The sequence below is a fragment of the Oncorhynchus tshawytscha genome, linkage group LG25, assembly GCF_018296145.1.
Source record: "Oncorhynchus tshawytscha isolate Ot180627B linkage group LG25, Otsh_v2.0, whole genome shotgun sequence".
Classification (NCBI taxonomy): Eukaryota; Metazoa; Chordata; class Actinopteri; order Salmoniformes; family Salmonidae; genus Oncorhynchus; species Oncorhynchus tshawytscha.
In genome coordinates this window covers 5,617,066-5,635,333 of record NC_056453.1, presented here as the reverse complement: position 1 = coordinate 5,635,333, position 18,268 = coordinate 5,617,066, and the positions used below count along the sequence as shown (strand labels likewise).

At 44.8% G+C, this 18,268-nt stretch overlaps 1 pseudogene; it reads left to right on the top strand.

Moving 5' to 3' along the window:
- Positions 1–12,512: 12,512 nt before the first annotated feature.
- Positions 12,513–14,411, top strand: LOC112224737 (annotated as a pseudogene).
- Positions 14,412–18,268: the final 3,857 nt, after the last annotated feature.

Genomic DNA, 18,268 nt, shown 5'->3' with positions numbered 1-18,268 from the left:
GCTTTAAATGACTTTATGTGGTCATCAACTCTTCTTGCCCTAACGTCTTCAGCCATCTGTCCTTCATCCCTGGACGCCCAGAGCTCCTCAGCCATCTTCTGGAACTTCCTCCTCTCCATCTCACCTAAACTCCCTCACCTGCCACTGAGGGTTGTCAGGTCACCTGAGATGACAATATTGTATACTGATGTCAACTATAACAGAGGACATTTTTGTGGTGAAAGAGCTATTGGCTTACTAGAACAATATAGGATCACCTTCAAACTACTCACTGCACTCCCCTAACAATGGACTGGCACCCTCAAACCTCATTGACCTTCTGCACCCCTACATTCCCACCTGCTCACTGCACTCCCCTAACAATGGACTGGCACCCTCATACCTTATTGACCTTCTGCACCCCTACATTCCACCTGCTCACTGCACTCCCTAACAATGGACTGGCACCCTCATACCTTATTGACCTTCTGCACCCCTACATTCCCACCTGCTCACTGCACTCCCTAACAATGGACTGGCACCCTCATACCTTATTGACCTTCTGAACCCCTAGATTCCACCTGCTCCCTGCACTCCCCTAACAATGGACTGGCACCCTCATACCTTATTGATCTTCTGCACCCCTACATTCCCACCTGCTCACTGCACTCCCCTAACAATGGACTGAACCCCTACATTCCCTACAGGCCGATGCAGTAGGTTACAAACATACAATAACGCACGTGACCCATGTCTGTATTAATATTATAAAGATATTATAGTCCACATATAATATGATCTAATAATATATGATAATATATGCCATTTAAGAGACTTAGTCATGCGTAGCTTAACCTCTTTCTAAATATGTTGGAAAACAAATTGATTTATGTAATAAAACAAATCACTTAAATTATTCTCTAATAAAAACATTACGGAATACCCAAGTTTTATTGGTGTGACATGGGTCACCTAACTGAGTGCGCCCGGGTGTACCTGGTGTTTCTCCAGTGGACAGAGGATTCTCATTATTTGTAAAGGCTGGCCTGCATTGAGAGGACAAGAGACGTCCAGCAACGGCAGTCGGGTAGTTGAAACGTAAGTATGACCTCCAAGCCAGGATCAGCTCTCCTTCTCCCTGGGCACGTCTCCCTAAACATATGACCTCCATCCAGGATCAGCTCTCCTTCTCCCTGGGCACATCTCCCTAAACATATGACCTCCATCCAGGATCAGCTCTCCTTCTCCCTGGGCACGTCTCCCTAAACATATGACCTCCATCCAGGATCAGCTCTCCTTCTCCCTGGTCACGTCTCCCTAAACATATGACCTCCATCCAGGATCAGCTCTCCTTCTCCCTGGACACGTCTCCCTAAACACATGACCTCCATCCAGGATCAGCTCTCCTTCTCCCTGGGCACGTCTGCCTAAACATATGACCTCCATCCAGGATCAGCTCTCCTTCTCCCTGGGCACGTCTGCCTAAACATATGACCTCCAAGCCAGGATCAGCTCTCCTTCTCCCTGGGCACGTCTGCCTAAACATATGACCTCCATCCAGGATCAGCTCTCCTTCTCCCTGGGAACGTTTCCCTAAACACATGACCTCCATCCAGGATCAGCTCCCCTTCTCCCTTAGCACACCTCCCTAAACATATGACCTCCATCCAGGATCAGCTCTCCTTCTCCCTGGACACGTCTCCCTAAGCACATGACCTCCAGATTGTGTGATATTATTGCGGAGCGCTCCAATGCTGATTACAGAGAAGTGACTAATACCGGTGCTGAAATATATTGGTGCAGATATAAATCCGCTGTCTATTTGAAATCTCACGCATATACAACTAATTGCATTTGGCTGTATCAACGTCTTTGTGATTCATTGGCCAGTCAATTCAGGTGTGATAATGCCAGGCTGGATAAAAATGCTTTCATGGCATCACTTTGTACTTCCATAAAAACTGCTATGTACTTACAGTCTAGAGGTAGTGGTTATTAGATAACAACTCCAGCCAACATGTTTCAGAACAATGTTGATACTGCATTTATTACTGTGTACTAGTTATATACGTTTGAGGGCAGCTTGATGCAGTGTGACTAAATAAATCTCACAACTGCTGAGTGATTATGGATTGATACGTGATTTGTAGTGAAACGCATTGTTTTATATAGATTTCTGAATACATTTCACTTATGATTCAAACCATGGACCTCATTCCTGTAAATCACTCATTAATGTGCAAAAACCTTCCTCAACCAAGAATGCTAATTGTCAGAAGAATCCATATTTCTACTACCCCTGGGCGAGATCAGGCAACATCATGAAGTTCACTGCTATGCTGATCACACCCAGCTCTGTCTCTCCACCAAACCCACCACTCCCCTCTCTCATCAGCTGCCTTCAGGACATCCAGCTCTACCTCTCCACCAAAGCCACCACCCCTCCCTCATCAGCTGCCTTCAGGACATCCAGATGAGCTGGATGAGCATGAACCTCAAACTCAACATCAACAAGACAGAGGTCATGCTCATCGGCTCTAAATCCACTCTCTCCAAGCATTTCCCTGTCCCGCTGTAATCAGAAGTCAAAAGCCCCGGTGTTTCCCTGGATAGTTCCCTCTGTTTCGAACCCCACATAAAAACCATCACCCGGAGAGCAAAAACTCCAGGCTCCTCACTGTCACACTCCAGCAGCGAAACCCTCATCCATGCCTTGGTTACTTCCTGAGTAGACTACTGTCACACTCTCCTCACCAGATGCCTTGGTTACTTCCTGACTAGACTATAGTAACACTCCTCACCAGATGCTTTGGTTACTTCCTGACTAGACAACTGTCACTCTCCTCACCAGATGCCTTGGTTACTTCCTGATTAGACTACAGTAACAGTCTACCAGATGCCTTGGTTACTTCCTGACTAGACTACTGTCACTCTCCTCACCAGATGCCTTGGTTACTTCCTGATTAGACTACAGTAACAGTCTACCAGATGCCTTGGTTACTTCCTGATTAGACTACAGTAACACTCCTCACCAGATGCCTTGGTTACTTCCTGATTAGACTACAGTAACACTCTACCAGATGCCTTGGTTACTTCCTGACTAGAGTAACTCTCCTCACCAGATGCCTTGGTTACTTCCTGAGTAGACTACTGTCACACTCTCCTCACCAGATGCCTTGGTTACTTCCTGACTAGACTATAGTAACACTCCTCACCAGATGCTTTGGTTACTTCCTGACTAGACTATAGTAACACTCCTCACCAGATGCCTTGGTTACTTCCTGATTAGACAACTGTCATTCTCCTCACCAGATGCCTTGGTTACTTCCTGAGTAGACTACTGTCACACTCTCCTCACCAGATGCCTTGGTTACTTCCTGACTAGACTATAGTAACACTCCTCACCAGATGCTTTGGTTACTTCCTGACTAGACAACTGTCACTCTCCTCACCAGATGCCTTGGTTACTTCCTGATTAGAGTACAGTAACAGTCTACCAGATGCCTTGGTTACTTCCTGATTAGACTACAGTAACACTCCTCACCAGATGCCTTGGTTACTTCCTGATTAGACTACAGTAACACTCTACCAGATGCCTTGGTTACTTCCTGACTAGAGTAACTCTCCTCACCAGATGCCTTGGTTACTTCCTGAGTAGACTACTGTCACACTCTCCTCACCAGATGCCTTGGTTACTTCCTGACTAGACTATAGTAACACTCCTCACCAGATGCTTTGGTTACTTCCTGACTAGACTATAGTAACACTCACCAGATGCCTTGGTTACTTCCTGATTAGACAACTGTCATTCTCCTCACCAGATGCCTTGGTTACTTCCTGATTAGACTACTGTCACACTCTCCTCACCAGATGCCTTGGTTACTTCCTGACTAGACTATAGTAACACTCCTCACCAGATGCCTTGGTTACTTCTTGACTAGACTACAGAACACTCTACCAGATGCCTTGGTTACTTCCTGATTAGAATACTGTCACACTCTCCTCACCAGATGCCTTGGTTACTTCCTGACTAGACTATAGTAACACTCCTCACCAGATGCCTTGGTTACTTCTTGACTAGACTACAGAACACTCTACCAGATGCCTTGGTTACTTCCTGATTAGACTACTGTAACACTCCTCACCAGATGCCTTGGTTACTTCCTGACTAGACTAGTCTAACACTCTTTACCAGATGCCTTGGTTACTTCCTGATTAGACAACTGTCATTCTCCTCACCAGATGCCTTGGTTACTTCTTGACTAGACTACAGAACACTACCAGATGCCTTGGTTACTTCCTGATTAGACTACTGTAACACTCCTCACCAGATGCCTTGGTTACTTCCTGACTAGACTATAGTAACACTCCTCACCAGATGCCTTGGTTACTTCCTGACTAGGCTAGTGTAACACTCTTTACCAGATGCCTTGGTTACTTCCTGACTAGACAACTGTCACTCTCCTCACCAGATGCCTTGGTTACTTCCTGACTAGACTACTGTCACTCTCCTCACCAGATGCCTTGGTTACTTCCTGATTAGACTACAGTAACAGTCTACCAGATGCCTTGGTTACTTCCTGATTAGACTACAGTAACACTCCTCACCAGATGCCTTGGTTACTTCCTGATTAGACTACAGTAACACTCTACCAGATGCCTTGGTTACTTCCTGATTAGACTACTGTGACACTCCTCACCAGATGCCTTGGTTACTTCCTGACTAGAGTAACTCTCCTCACCAGATGCCTTGGTTACTTCCTGAGTAGACTACTGTCACACTCTCCTCACCAGATGCCTTGGTTACTTCCTGACTAGACTATAGTAACACTCCTCACCAGATGCCTTGGTTACTTCCTGAGTAGACTACTGTCACACTCTCCTCACCAGATGCCTTGGTTACTTCCTGACTAGGCTAGTGTAACACTCTTTACCAGATGCCTTGGTTACTTCCTGACTAGACAACTGTCACTCTCCTCACCAGATGCCTTGGTTACTCCCTGATTAGACTACAGTAACTCTCCTCACCAGATGCCTTGGTTACTTACTGATTAGACTACTGTCACTCTCCTCACCAGATGCCTTGGTTACTTCCTGACTAGACTACAGTAACACTCTACCAGATGCCTTGGTTACTTCCTGATTAGACAGCTGCCATTCTCCTCACCAGATGCCTTGGTTACTTCCTGATTTAGACTACTGTCACACTCTCCTCACCAGATGCCTTGGTTACTTCAGATTAGACTACAGTAACACTCTACCAGATGCCTTGGTTACTTCCTGATTAGACTACAGTAACACTCCTCACCAGATGCCTTAGTTACTAGCTGATTAGACTACAGTTACACTCTACCAGATGCCTTGGTTACTCCCTGACTAGACTAGTGTAACACTGTCCTCTCCAGATGCCTTGGTTACTTCCTGATTAGACTACAGTAACTGTCTACCAGATGCCTTGGTTACTTCCTGATTAGACTACAGTAACACTCCTCACCAGATGCCTTGGTTACTTCCTGATTAGACTACTGTGACACTCCTCACCAGATGCCTTGGTTACTTCCTGACTAGACTACTGTCAGTCTCCTCACCAGATGCCTTGGTTACTTCCTGATTAGACTACAGTAACACTCCTCACCAGATGCATTGGTTACTTCCTGATTAGACTACTGTGACACTCCTCACCAGATGCCTTGGTTACTTCCTGACTAGACTACTGTCAGTCTCCTCACCAGATGCCTTGGTTACTTCCTGATTAGACTACAGTAACACTCCTCACCAGACGCATTGGTTACTTCCTGATTAGACTACAGTTACACTCTACCAGATGCCTTGGTTACTTACTGATTAGACAACTGTCACTCTCCTCACCAGATGCCTTGGTTACTTCCTGACTGGACTAGTGTAACTCTCCTCACCAGATGCCTTGGTTACTAACTGACTAGACTACTGTAACACTACCAGGTGCCCTGGTTACTTACTGACTAGACTACTGTAACACTACCAGGTGCCCTGGTTACTTACTTACTGACTAGACTACTGTAACACTACCAGGTGCCCTGGTTACTTACTGACTAGACTACTGTAAGACTACCAGGTGCCCTGGTTACTTACTGACTAGACTACTGTAAGACTACCAGGTGCCTTGGTTACTTACTGACTAGACTACTGTAAGACTACCAGGTGCCTTGGTTACTTACTGACTAGACTACTGTAACACTACCAGGTGCCCTGGTTACTTACTGACTAGACTACTGTAACACTACCAGGTGCCCTGGTTACTTACTGACTAGACTACTGTAACACTACCAGGTGCCCTGGTTACTTACTGACTAGACTACTGTAACACTACCAGGTGCCCTGGTTACTTACTGACTAGACTACTGTAACACTACCAGGTGCCTTGGTTACTTACTGACTAGACTACTGTAACACTACCAGGTGCCCTGGTTACTTACTGACTAGACTACTGTAACACTACCAGGTGCCCTGGTTACTTACTTACTGACTAGACTACTGTAACACTACCAGGTGCGCTGGTTACTTACTGACTAGACTACTGTAACACTACCAGGTGCCCTGGTTACTTACTGACTAGAGTAACTCTCCTCACCAGATGCCTTGGTTACTTCCTGACTACAGTAACACTCTACCAGATGCCTTGGTTACTTCCTGATTAGACTACAGTAACACTCCTCACCAGATGCCTTGGTTACTTCCTGATTAGACTACTGTAACACTCCTCACCAGATGCCTTGGTTACTTCCTGATTAGACTACTGTAACACTCCTCACCAGATGCCTTGGTTACTTCCTGATTAGACTACGGCAACACACCTCACCAGATGCCTTGGTTACTTCCTGACTAGACTGCTGTCACTCTCCTCACCAGATGCCTTGGTTACTCCCTGACTAGACTAGTGTAACACTGTCCTCACCAGATGCCTTGGTTACTTCCTGATTAGACTACAGTAACTCTCCTCACCAGATGCCTTGGTTACTTCCTGATTAGACTACAGTAACAGTCTACCAGAAGCCTTGGTTACTTCCTGATTAGACTACTGTGACACCCCTCACCAGATGCCTTGGTTACTTCCTGACTTGAGTAACTCTCCTCACCAGATGCCTTGGTTACTTCCTGACTAGACTATAGTAACACTCCTCACCAGATGCCTTGGTTACTTCCTGACTGGACTAGTGTAACTCTCCTCATCAGATGCCTTGGTTACTAACTGACTAGACTACTGTAACACTACCAGGTGCCCTGGTTACTTACTGACTAGACTACTGTAACACTACCAGGTGCCCTGGTTACTTACTGACTAGACTACTGTAACACTACCAGGTGCCCTGGTTACTTACTGACTACAGTAACTCTCCTCACCAGATGCCTTGGTTACTTCCTGATTAGACTACAGTAACAGTCTACCAGAAGCCTTGGTTACTTCCTGATTAGACTACTGTGACACTCCTCACCAGATGCCTTGGTTACTTCCTGACTAGAGTAACTCTCCTCACCAGATGCCTTGGTTACTCCCTGATTAGACTACAGTAACACTCTACCAGATGCCTTGGTTACTTCCTGAGTAGACTACTGTCACACTCTCCTCACCAGATGCCTTGGTTACTTCCTGACTAGACTACTGTCACTCTCCTCACCAGATGCCTTGGTTACTTCCTGATTAGACTACAGAACAGTCTACCAGATGCCTTGGTTACTTCCTGATTAGACTACAGTAAAATTCCTCACCAGATGCCTTGGTTATTTCCTGACTAGAGTAACTCTCCTCACCAGATGCCTTGGTTACTTACTGATTAGACTACAGTAACACTCTACCAGATGCCTTGGTTACTTACTGATTAGACTACTGTAACACTCCTCACCAGATGCCTTGGTTACTTCCTGATTAGACTACAGTAACACTCCTCACCAGATGCCTTGGTTACTTCCTGATTAGACTACAGTAACACTCTACCTAATGCCTTGGTTACTTCTTGATTAGACTACTGTGACACTCCTCACCAGATGCCTTGGTTACTTCCTGACTAGAGTAACTCTCCTCACCAGATGCCTTGGTTACTTACTGATTAGACTACTGTCAATCTCCTCACCAGATGCCTTGGTTACTTCCTGACTAGACTACTGTCACTCTCCTCACCAGATACCTTGGTTACTTCCTGATTAGACTACAGTAACAGTCTACCAGATGCCTTGGTTACTTCCTGATTAGACTACTGTGACACCCCTCACCAGATGCCTTGGTTACTTCCTGACTTGAGTAACTCTCCTCACCAGATGCCTTGGTTACTTCCTGACTAGACTATAGTAACACTCCTCACCAGATGCCTTGGTTACTTCCTGACTGGACTAGTGTAACTCTCCTCATCAGATGCCTTGGTTACTAACTGACTAGACTACTGTAACACTACCAGGTGCCCTGGTTACTTACTGACTAGACTACTGTAACACTACCAGGTGCCCTGGTTACTTACTGACTAGACTACTGTAACACTACCAGGTGCCCTGGTTACTTACTGACTAGAGTAACTCTCCTCACCAGATGCCTTGGTTACTTCCTGACTACAGTAACACTCTACCAGATGCCTTGGTTACTCCCTGACTAGACTAGTGTAACACTGTCCTCAGATGCCTTGGTTACTTCCTGATTAGACTACAGTAACTCTCCTCACCAGATGCCTTGGTTACTTCCTGATTAGACTACAGTAACAGTCTACCAGAAGCCTTGGTTACTTCCTGATTAGACTACTGTGACACTCCTCACCAGATGCCTTGGTTACTTCCTGACTAGAGTAACTCTCCTCACCAGATGCCTTGGTTACTCCCTGATTAGACTACAGTAACACTCTACCAGATGCCTTGGTTACTTCCTGAGTAGACTACTGTCACACTCTCCTCACCAGATGCCTTGGTTACTTCCTGACTAGACTACTGTCACTCTCCTCACCAGATGCCTTGGTTACTTCCTGATTAGACTACAGTAACAGTCTACCAGATGCCTTGGTTACTTCCTGATTAGACTACAGTAAAATTCCTCACCAGATGCCTTGGTTATTTCCTGACTAGAGTAACTCTCCTCACCAGATGCCTTGGTTACTTACTGATTAGACTACAGTAACACTCTACCAGATGCCTTGGTTACTTACTGATTAGACTACTGTAACACTCCTCACCAGATGCCTTGGTTACTTCCTGATTAGACTACAGTAACACTCCTCACCAGATGCCTTGGTTACTTCCTGATTAGACTACAGTAACACTCTACCTAATGCCTTGGTTACTTCTTGATTAGACTACTGTGACACTCCTCACCAGATGCCTTGGTTACTTCCTGACTAGAGTAACTCTCCTCACCAGATGCCTTGGTTACTTACTGATTAGACTACTGTCAATCTCCTCACCAGATGCCTTGGTTACTTCCTGACTAGACTACTGTCACTCTCCTCACCAGATACCTTGGTTACTTCCTGATTAGACTACAGTAACAGTCTACCAGATGCCTTGGTTACTTCCTGATTAGACTACAGTAACACTCCTCACCAGATGCCTTGGTTACTTCCTGACTAGACTATAGTAACACTCCTCACCAGATGCCTTGGTTACTTCCTGACTAGGCTAGTGTAACACTCTTTACCAGATGCCTTGGTTACTTCCTGACTAGCAACTGTCACTCTCCTCACCAGATGCCTTGGTTACTCCCTGATTAGACTACAGTAACTCTCCTCACCAGATGCCTTGGTTACTTCCTGACTAGACAACTGTCACTCTCCTCACCAGATGCCTTGGTTACTTCCTGACTAGAGTAACTCTCCTCACCAGATGCCTTGGTTATTTACTGACTAGACTACTGTAACACTACCAGGTGCCTTGGTTACTTACTGACTACTGTAACACTACCAGGTGCCCTGGTTACTTCCTGACTAGACTACTGTAACACTACCAGATGCCTTGGTTACTTCCTGACTAGACTACTGTCACTCTCCTCACTAGATGCCTTGGTTACTTCCTGATTAGACTACAGTAACACTCTACCAGATGCCTTGGTTACTTCCTGATTAGACTACAGTAACTCTCCTCACCAGACGCATTGGTTACTTCCTGATTAGACTACAGTAACACTCTACCAGATGCCTTGGTTACTTCCTGATTAGACTACAGTAACACTCCTCACCAGACGCATTGGTTACTTCCTGATTAGACTACAGTAACACTCCTCACCAGATGCCTTGATTACTTCCTGACTAGACTACTGTCACACTCCTCACCAGATTTCTTGGTTACTTCCTGGTTAGACTATAGTAACACTCCACACCAGATCCCCACCAACCTCATCAATAGACTCCAACTGGTTCTGAACTCTGGTGCCAGAATCCACATGAGATCAACTACACCAAACCGGGTAGCCGACCACCTTAAACCAAACACTTACCCTAAACCAGGTTTGTATCCTCTTCCCAAACCCTCCCTCTTTTCATCTGTCCTATTTTGTCTCGTCCTTTTAGATTGTTTATCATTTATATTGCTGTTGATTGATTCACTTCATTTTATGACTATGTATCACACTTCATTTTATGTAGACCTGCAATGTAATGTAAAATGTCAAGTAAATGACATGTGATGTTGAGTGTCCTAAAAGGCGTCCGCCATATTAAAATGTATCATTATTGTTTGTAGTAGAGACAGAACGCGTCTCCTTCCTGAGCGGTATGACGACTGCGTGGTCCTATGGTGTTTATACTTGCTTACTATTGTTTGTACAGATGAACGTGGTACCTTCAGGCGTTTCAGGCGTTTCAAATAGGCTTTACAGCAAAAGCACCACAAAAGATTATGTTAGGTGACCACCAACTAAAAAAAAAAGCAATTTTTCCAGACAAAGAGAGGAGTCACAAAAAGCACAAATAGAGATAATATTAATCCCTAACCTTTGATGATCTTCATCAGATGACACTCATAGGACTTCATGTTACAAAATACATGTAGGATTTGTTTGATAAAGTTCATATTTCTATTAAAAAATCTGAGTTTACATTGGTGCGTTACGTTCACTAGTTCCAAAAACATCAGGTGATATTGCAGAGAGCCACATCATTTTACAGAAATACTCATCATAAATGTAGATGAAAATACAAGTTATACACATGGAATTACAGATATACCTCTCCTTAATGCAACCGATGTGTCAGATTTCAAAAAAACTTTACGGAAAAAGCAAACCATGCAATAATCTGAGACAGCACTCAGAAAAAAGAAAAAATGATCCACCATGTTGGAGTCAACAGAAACCACATTATAAATATTCCCTTACCTTTGATGATCTTCATCAGAATGCACTCCCAGGAATCCTAGTTCCACAATAAATGCTTGATTTGTTCGATAATGTCCAATATTTATGTCCAAGTAGCTACTTTTGTTAGGGTTTAGGTATACAAATACAAATGCTCGTGCTGGTCCATCCGAACGTTGGACGAAAACTTCAAAAAGTTATATTACAGGTTGAAGAAACTTGTCAAAGTAAGTATAGAATCAATCTTTTAGGGTGTTGTTATCATGAATCTTCAATAAATTTCCAACCGGAGAATTCCTTTGTGTGTAGAAAAGCATTGGAACGCAGGTCGCTATCATGTGAATTTCGCCTGGCTCTCTGCCAGTAATCTGACTCATTCAGCTCTTATTCAGCCCCACAACGCAGTAGAATCCCCATTCAAGTTTCTAAAGACGGTTGACATCTAGTGGAAGCCATAGGAAGTGCAGAATATCCCACTGTGAATTCAATAGGGGCTGGGTTGAAAATCGACCAACCTCAGATTTCTCACTTCCTGTTTGGATTTCCTCTCAGAAGTTAACAAGAAATTTGTGGTTGAAAGTGGTTGAAAAACTAGTTTTAATGACTCCAACCTAAGTGTATGTAAATTTCTGACTTCAACTGTATCTCTATGCCTACTGTACTGTGTATGGCCCAGACCCAGACTGACCCCTAGCCCTACATCCTAACTTGATAATAACCAGAAAAGCCAGACAACAACAACTCTTAGTATTTATTTTTTAATTTTACCCCCTTTTTCTCCCCAATTTCGTGGTATCAAATTGTTAGTAGTTACTATCTTGTCTCATCGCTTCAACTCCCATACGGGCTCGGGAGAGAGGAAGGTCGAAAGTCATGCGTCCTCCGAAACACAACCCAACCAAGCTGCACTGCTTCTTAACACAGCGGGCATTTAACCCAGAAGCCAGCCGCGCCAATGTGTCGGAGAAAACACTGTGCACCTGGTTAGCGTGCACTGCGCCCAGCCTGCCACAGGAGTCGCTAGTGCGCGATGAGACAAGGATATCCCTACCGGCCAAACCCTCCCTAACCCAAACGACGCTAGGCCAATTGTGCGTCGACCCATGGACCTCTGTGAGCCTGGACTCGATCCCAGAGTCTCTGATGGCACAGCTAGCACTGCGATGCAGTGCCTTAGACCACAGCACCACCCGGAAGGCCAACTCTTAGTATTTCTGGTATGAACACAAACATGGGTCACCACCAACTGACCCTCCTGCTCTCTATTCCTCCACCCATCAGACTGGCGGTGAGGAGCACCCGTTTTCTGCAGCTGTGCTCAGGGCTAGACACCATCCCCGCTACTGAGCCAAACAGAAGCAGCTGGCTGGTGAGTGATCTTCACAGCATCCTGTATGAGAGACTAAGGTCTTAGATTTCATACCATTTTGAACTGTATTCAGTAGGGGGCAGCAGAACCTTGCTGCCTTTCTTTAACCTTTTGTCAACAGACGATACGGTGTCACATGCTTGGAATGACGGTTCTCTCTCTATACTGCTTCTCCCATAGGTCATCACAGTGGTGCGGGACCCTTGCTGAATAACTGTGCTTTGACCCTGCTGGTGATCTATCTGCAGAAGTGTGACCCTCCTGTTCTCCCCACACAGGTACTTCTTCCTGTCTGCACCGCTTTCAAGCTCAACACAAATATCACATGCATGCTGATAACACATCTCCTCTCAAGACATTTCTATTCAGCATGTACAGGACTTATATTACTGTCAGGACTAGTATTTCTGTAGTCCATGTTGTACCCTATATTAACCCATGCAGTCGCCTATAAGGCAGAACATAGGTTTAACCTGAGGATGTGTATAGTTTTGTGCCTAGTGAATTGAATGATTATTTGTCTTGATGTGTTTTTTTCACTGTACTTCTCTGCTCCTCTAAGGCAAGGAGGAAGAGTATGTTATTGAAGACTGGAACTGCACCTTCCCCAGTAAGCCCATTGCTGTGCCCTCCAGCAAGAACACCCAGGATCTGGGCAATTTACACCAAAAATTGCATGGAAAATACATCCAACCATGCAGAAGAAAAGGATGGGCAGCGTTACGAGAGAAAGTCAGGATATCAGTAGTAGAATTGAAGGTGCTATTTGGTTTAGAGAAAAACAAAGAAGGAAAAGTAAGGCACTCTTCATAAAAGTAATTAAAATACCTTCGTGGTATTGGCAGGTACAATATTAAATCTGTTTTTATACCAGTTAGGGAATGGTGAAGTTGGATGTGTTATTTACAGATTATCAATTAAATCTGTCCTCATCGTACCTAACTGTCTCTAAGTACATCTTCGGTATAACACCCTCAGTTGTTTTCACATCATTTATTAATTTTGGGCTGATCAATACCTTGAAGCTTTCCTTTGTTTTTCTCTGTAGGTTCCCTACTGTCGAACTTCTCCTTCTATGCCCAGTTTGTCTTTGCCAGCTCTGTCAGCGCCATCAGGGAGGGCTGTTCACTCCCCGTCACCAGCTTTCTTAGCCGAGACAAGGTAAAGCGGGAATGGGAGGCAATGGAGCAGGAGAGGACTTCAGACCCTAAGCTTGGCCCCTTCAATGTGCTGGACCCCTTCGAGCTGAGCCACAATGTGGCGGTCAACCTAACGGAGCGCAGCCAGAGGAGCTTTCAGAGGGTGTGCCAGGAGGCAGAGAAGTACTGCTGCAGCCTGCGGTACGAGCCCAAGTCCACCAAAGGCAAGGTGTGGGTCCTGGTGCGCCTTTTCGCCTCAAGGGGGTGGAGTAGGCACTAGCCATCAGCATTCCCTTCAAGGCTTCTTCGCTCCCCGAGGAGGTCTGCAGACATCTGCACTCCCCCGGGGATGGCTTCCGCCTGCTCTCATTCCAGAGGGTGTGCTCTGCTGTGGAGGGGCTGTTTCAGGGGGTGCTCAAGTGCAGCCTGATTAACACAGCAGCAAAGCACTGGAGCTGAGGGAATGGATACAGCAAATCAACAACAACCACGGTGAGGACGCCAACCGCTGTGCCTCCTCAAGCAGTGACTGCAGCCCCCAGAGCAAGGCCACACCGGGAGCCAAGAGAGCGCTGCTGTCCTCTGAGAGCAGCGATGCCTCCATGTCCCTGCAGGGCATGAGGCCCAGGCTGGACAGTTACAGTGGGAATCACCCCGGGTCTCCACCCTGGAGCGATGTCCAGAGGCACAGGGTGTGAGCGGGCCGGCGGGAGGTGAGGTGGGAGCTGTTTAAAGGGGCGATGAACATGGACTCCAGGCCAGAAGGCAGCAGTGTGGAGCTGGAGACCCAGCACATAGTGGACAAGGAGCCACTGGAGTTACAGGTTCAGGCCCAGGTGGTGGGCGGGACACAGAGAGCACCAAGGCCTTGATCATGTTTCGCCCCTCTGCTGATGGCAGTCCTGTACCAGGACTTCTTTCACTTCCTATAAATGTTCCTGCCCAAGATGGCTGACACACTGATGGGGAAGACTGGGTAGAAGATGGCAGATGTCGGACTGTTTTGTAAATGGATTGTGTGTTGTGATAATCACATTTTTCTTTTTCGATGATTATTTTTTTTTTCATATGAGAGATTTTTGTTTGGTAAAACGTTAGGAAATTGATGTCTCTTATTGAAAACCGATCCGACCAAGAAAGCTCTGAATTGTAATGAAAGAGCTTGTATTTCTAAAGCAATAAAACATATTGTAAATATTGATTGTATGCTGTCATGCTGTTCAGTTAGTTATTTTTAGATCTTAGAGTAGGGCTGGCATGTTTTATCTCACGTGCCCTGCAGAAGTGCACTCCTTTCTATTGTTTCAGTGATTTGTTTGATTTGACCTCTGTTTTAAAGTAGGATCACCTTTTGATTATTTTTAAGGGAATTCATGTAAGTAGTGGATATTGCCTCTGCCCACAACCACCATTAACTGAAGCTATTGTTAACAGTTCTCAACAGTTGGTATTAAATGAACAAAATATTTATCAAGCAATAGGACAACTTTGATATTTTTTTCATAAGCCAACTTTTGCAGTTTGAATTTGTGCCACGGAATATGTCCAATGTTTTACTATTGTAGAAGTGCCCATGTCCATAAGTCACAATGGTAGGCTATCAACATTAAGTCTCCAGGAGGGCTTGCCTGTTTATGTTACTCAGGTCTGAATGACATGGTGCATGTGTCAATGACCCTCTGTCCACCATTGAAACAGCCTGGTAGACACCGGTCTGAATCATGATCTCTGTCTGTGTGCTTGCTGCCAGGGGACCTGTGTTTGCTGGTCTAGTCCAGATAGTCCTTTCTGCTCATATGACTGAGAGAAACGACTGCAATTACTCAGGCAGACACGCTGCTTTATTAGCGAACCAGGAGCCATAGCTCAAGGGAAGCAGAGATAGCTCACAACCCCATGCTCAGATTAACATTGTGCATTTCATCTTTCAGACAAATCAAAAGCACCGAGACTATTAAGATGTATAGTAGTCGACTTGTAAACTTCAGCTGTTGTATGCATCTCTGTTTATGGTCACAATTGTCTGTGTTTGATGTCGTTTGTGTCTTGCTAGGTTTTCGGGTAGCTTCTTAGATCAAATTTCTTTTGTAATGAAATCTTCATCCTTATTATGAATGGCTGGCTGGCTTGGAACCTAATTTCACCAGTGGAAGAAAAGCAGTTGGTAATGGACACTTGGACACTTGTATATTTGACATATCTACTAGAACCCTGCTATCACTGAAGAGACCACAGAACATGATGTACTGCAGCATGTGCCTCCAGTACATGAAATGAAGGTTAAAGGTTCTATCACCACTGCCATTCAGTTTGCCCCCCATCATTCTTCTACAGTCTGCAAAGCCAGTCTTGGCAGCTACATCGGACTCACAGAAGCTTTGCATGGTTGTGAGATGTTTCTCAAATTTCCTAGAACACAGTCATTTCTGAAAATAACAAGGCTGGAAGAAATGAAATAGAAATGAAGAGTTTTGCCATATGGGGGCTTTGATACCTGCTATTGTCCACCTCAGTGATCAGTCCAATAATGTCCAACAGGGAAGATCCACATCTTTTTCTGAATAGCCTTTGTAGATCCTTGTATATTATTTTCTGACTGCCACAATGAACAATGATTTCATCATGTAGGCTAATTGCCAATCAGTCTCAGTTCCACGGGCTGCATTTATACCGGCAGCCCAATTCTGATGTATTTCTACTAATTGGTCTTTTGACCAATCACAGCCGATATTTTTTAACAGATCTGATTGGTCAAAATACCAATTAGTGAAAAAGATCCAAATTGTGTAAACACAGCCAGAGAAATCAATACCAACAGGTTCGAGTGTGCTTGTTAACGTTCTTATTTGGTGGTTGTTTTAGTGACACTAGCGTCCATCTCTAATTTGGACATTTCTTCGGGACTGATTAAAAAATATTGAACCCCTCGCAAAAAACCTAATTTCATGTTGTGTTTAATTGGTGTCCATGACACAGCCACGGTGTCAATTTGTTCCCCAGACACCACACATACAGTACCTAGGGATTCAGACCAGTGGCATCATCTATTTAGTCCCAACTCTCAACGGTCTTTGAGTCAATCAATCAAAGTTAACCATGGAAATTGGGACTGTGGCTGTCTGTTCGGTCATAACGAGATATATCAGGTGGCTTTCTATTGGTTTAATTGGTCAGATTTGTTTTCAATTTAAAAAACGATCTAATTGCTTCTACAGGCAGACTGGCTTTGTTCCTCTGGGGAGGTGACGAATTACATCTCTCACGAGGGAATCAAAGCTACGTGTCTCATCCATAGCTAGCAAGACTAATATCTGCCGATATGTACTGCGAAACATGTTAATATTTTGCGTGGGTGTCATTATAAGGAGTGATATTATGTATACACACAGAGGGCTTCATGTGTAAAAGGAGTAACTCTTTTGGGACACATAAGCTACAAATGACAGCCAGACATTTCTTACTATACCTATTCTCTCCAACGTGTGGTGACTCAAGGGTTATTTTCCCCACAATGAATGAGAAACCTCCTGGGAAATATCTCATCGTTTGGTCACTGTCATTCGATAGTGCTTCTGAGTGATGCTCAGCAGTCTTTTCAGGGCAGTTCATGTGTTCATAAATGATTGCACTAACAGACAATCGTCGACTTCGGTTTTCTATCCAATGATGAAGTATGCAGTGTAAACAGACGGGGTTGACTGGATCACTGGAAAGCACTCTGCTCACATTAGTGGATGCCTCACTCGGAAGATAAGGCTAAATAAAAACGCATAATCATTCCCCCTTTACAACCTCCCAATACTACCGGAAGGAGTCACAGATTACTCTGGGGAGACATCCCATGTTATGAAGCCAATTTTCTGTCTGTGTGTATTACTCCTCCCTCTACTTCTATTTGTAGAAGCAGCAAACGTAATGGCAGAATCATATTGTCTCGTCTTCAAAGCGAGAGGTTTTTCAAACAATAGAGGATTTTGGTCTAGCATTCTAACATAATTAGCATACACACGAGTATTCCCTGAAATACAGATAACATACACTGAGTATACCAAACATTATGAACACCTTCCTAATATTGAGTTGTATTCCCCCCTTTTGCCCTCAGAACAGCCTCAATTCGTTGGGGCATGGACTCTACAAGGTGTCAAAAGCGTTCCACAGTGATGCTGGCCCAAGTTGACTCCAATGCATCGCACAGTTGTGTCAAGTTGGCTAGATGTCCTTTGGGTGGTGGACCACACAGAAGCGTTGCAATTCTTGACACAAACTGGTACGCCTGGCACCTACTACCATACCCCATTCAAAGGCACTTAAATCTTGTGTCTTGCCCATTCACCCTCCGAATGGCACACATACACAATCCATGTCTCAATTTTGGGGCGGCGGGTAGCCTAGTGGTTAGAGCGTTAGGCTAGTAACTGAAAGGTTGCTAGATTGAATCCCCAAACTGACGGCGGGTAGCCTAGTGGTTAGAGCGTT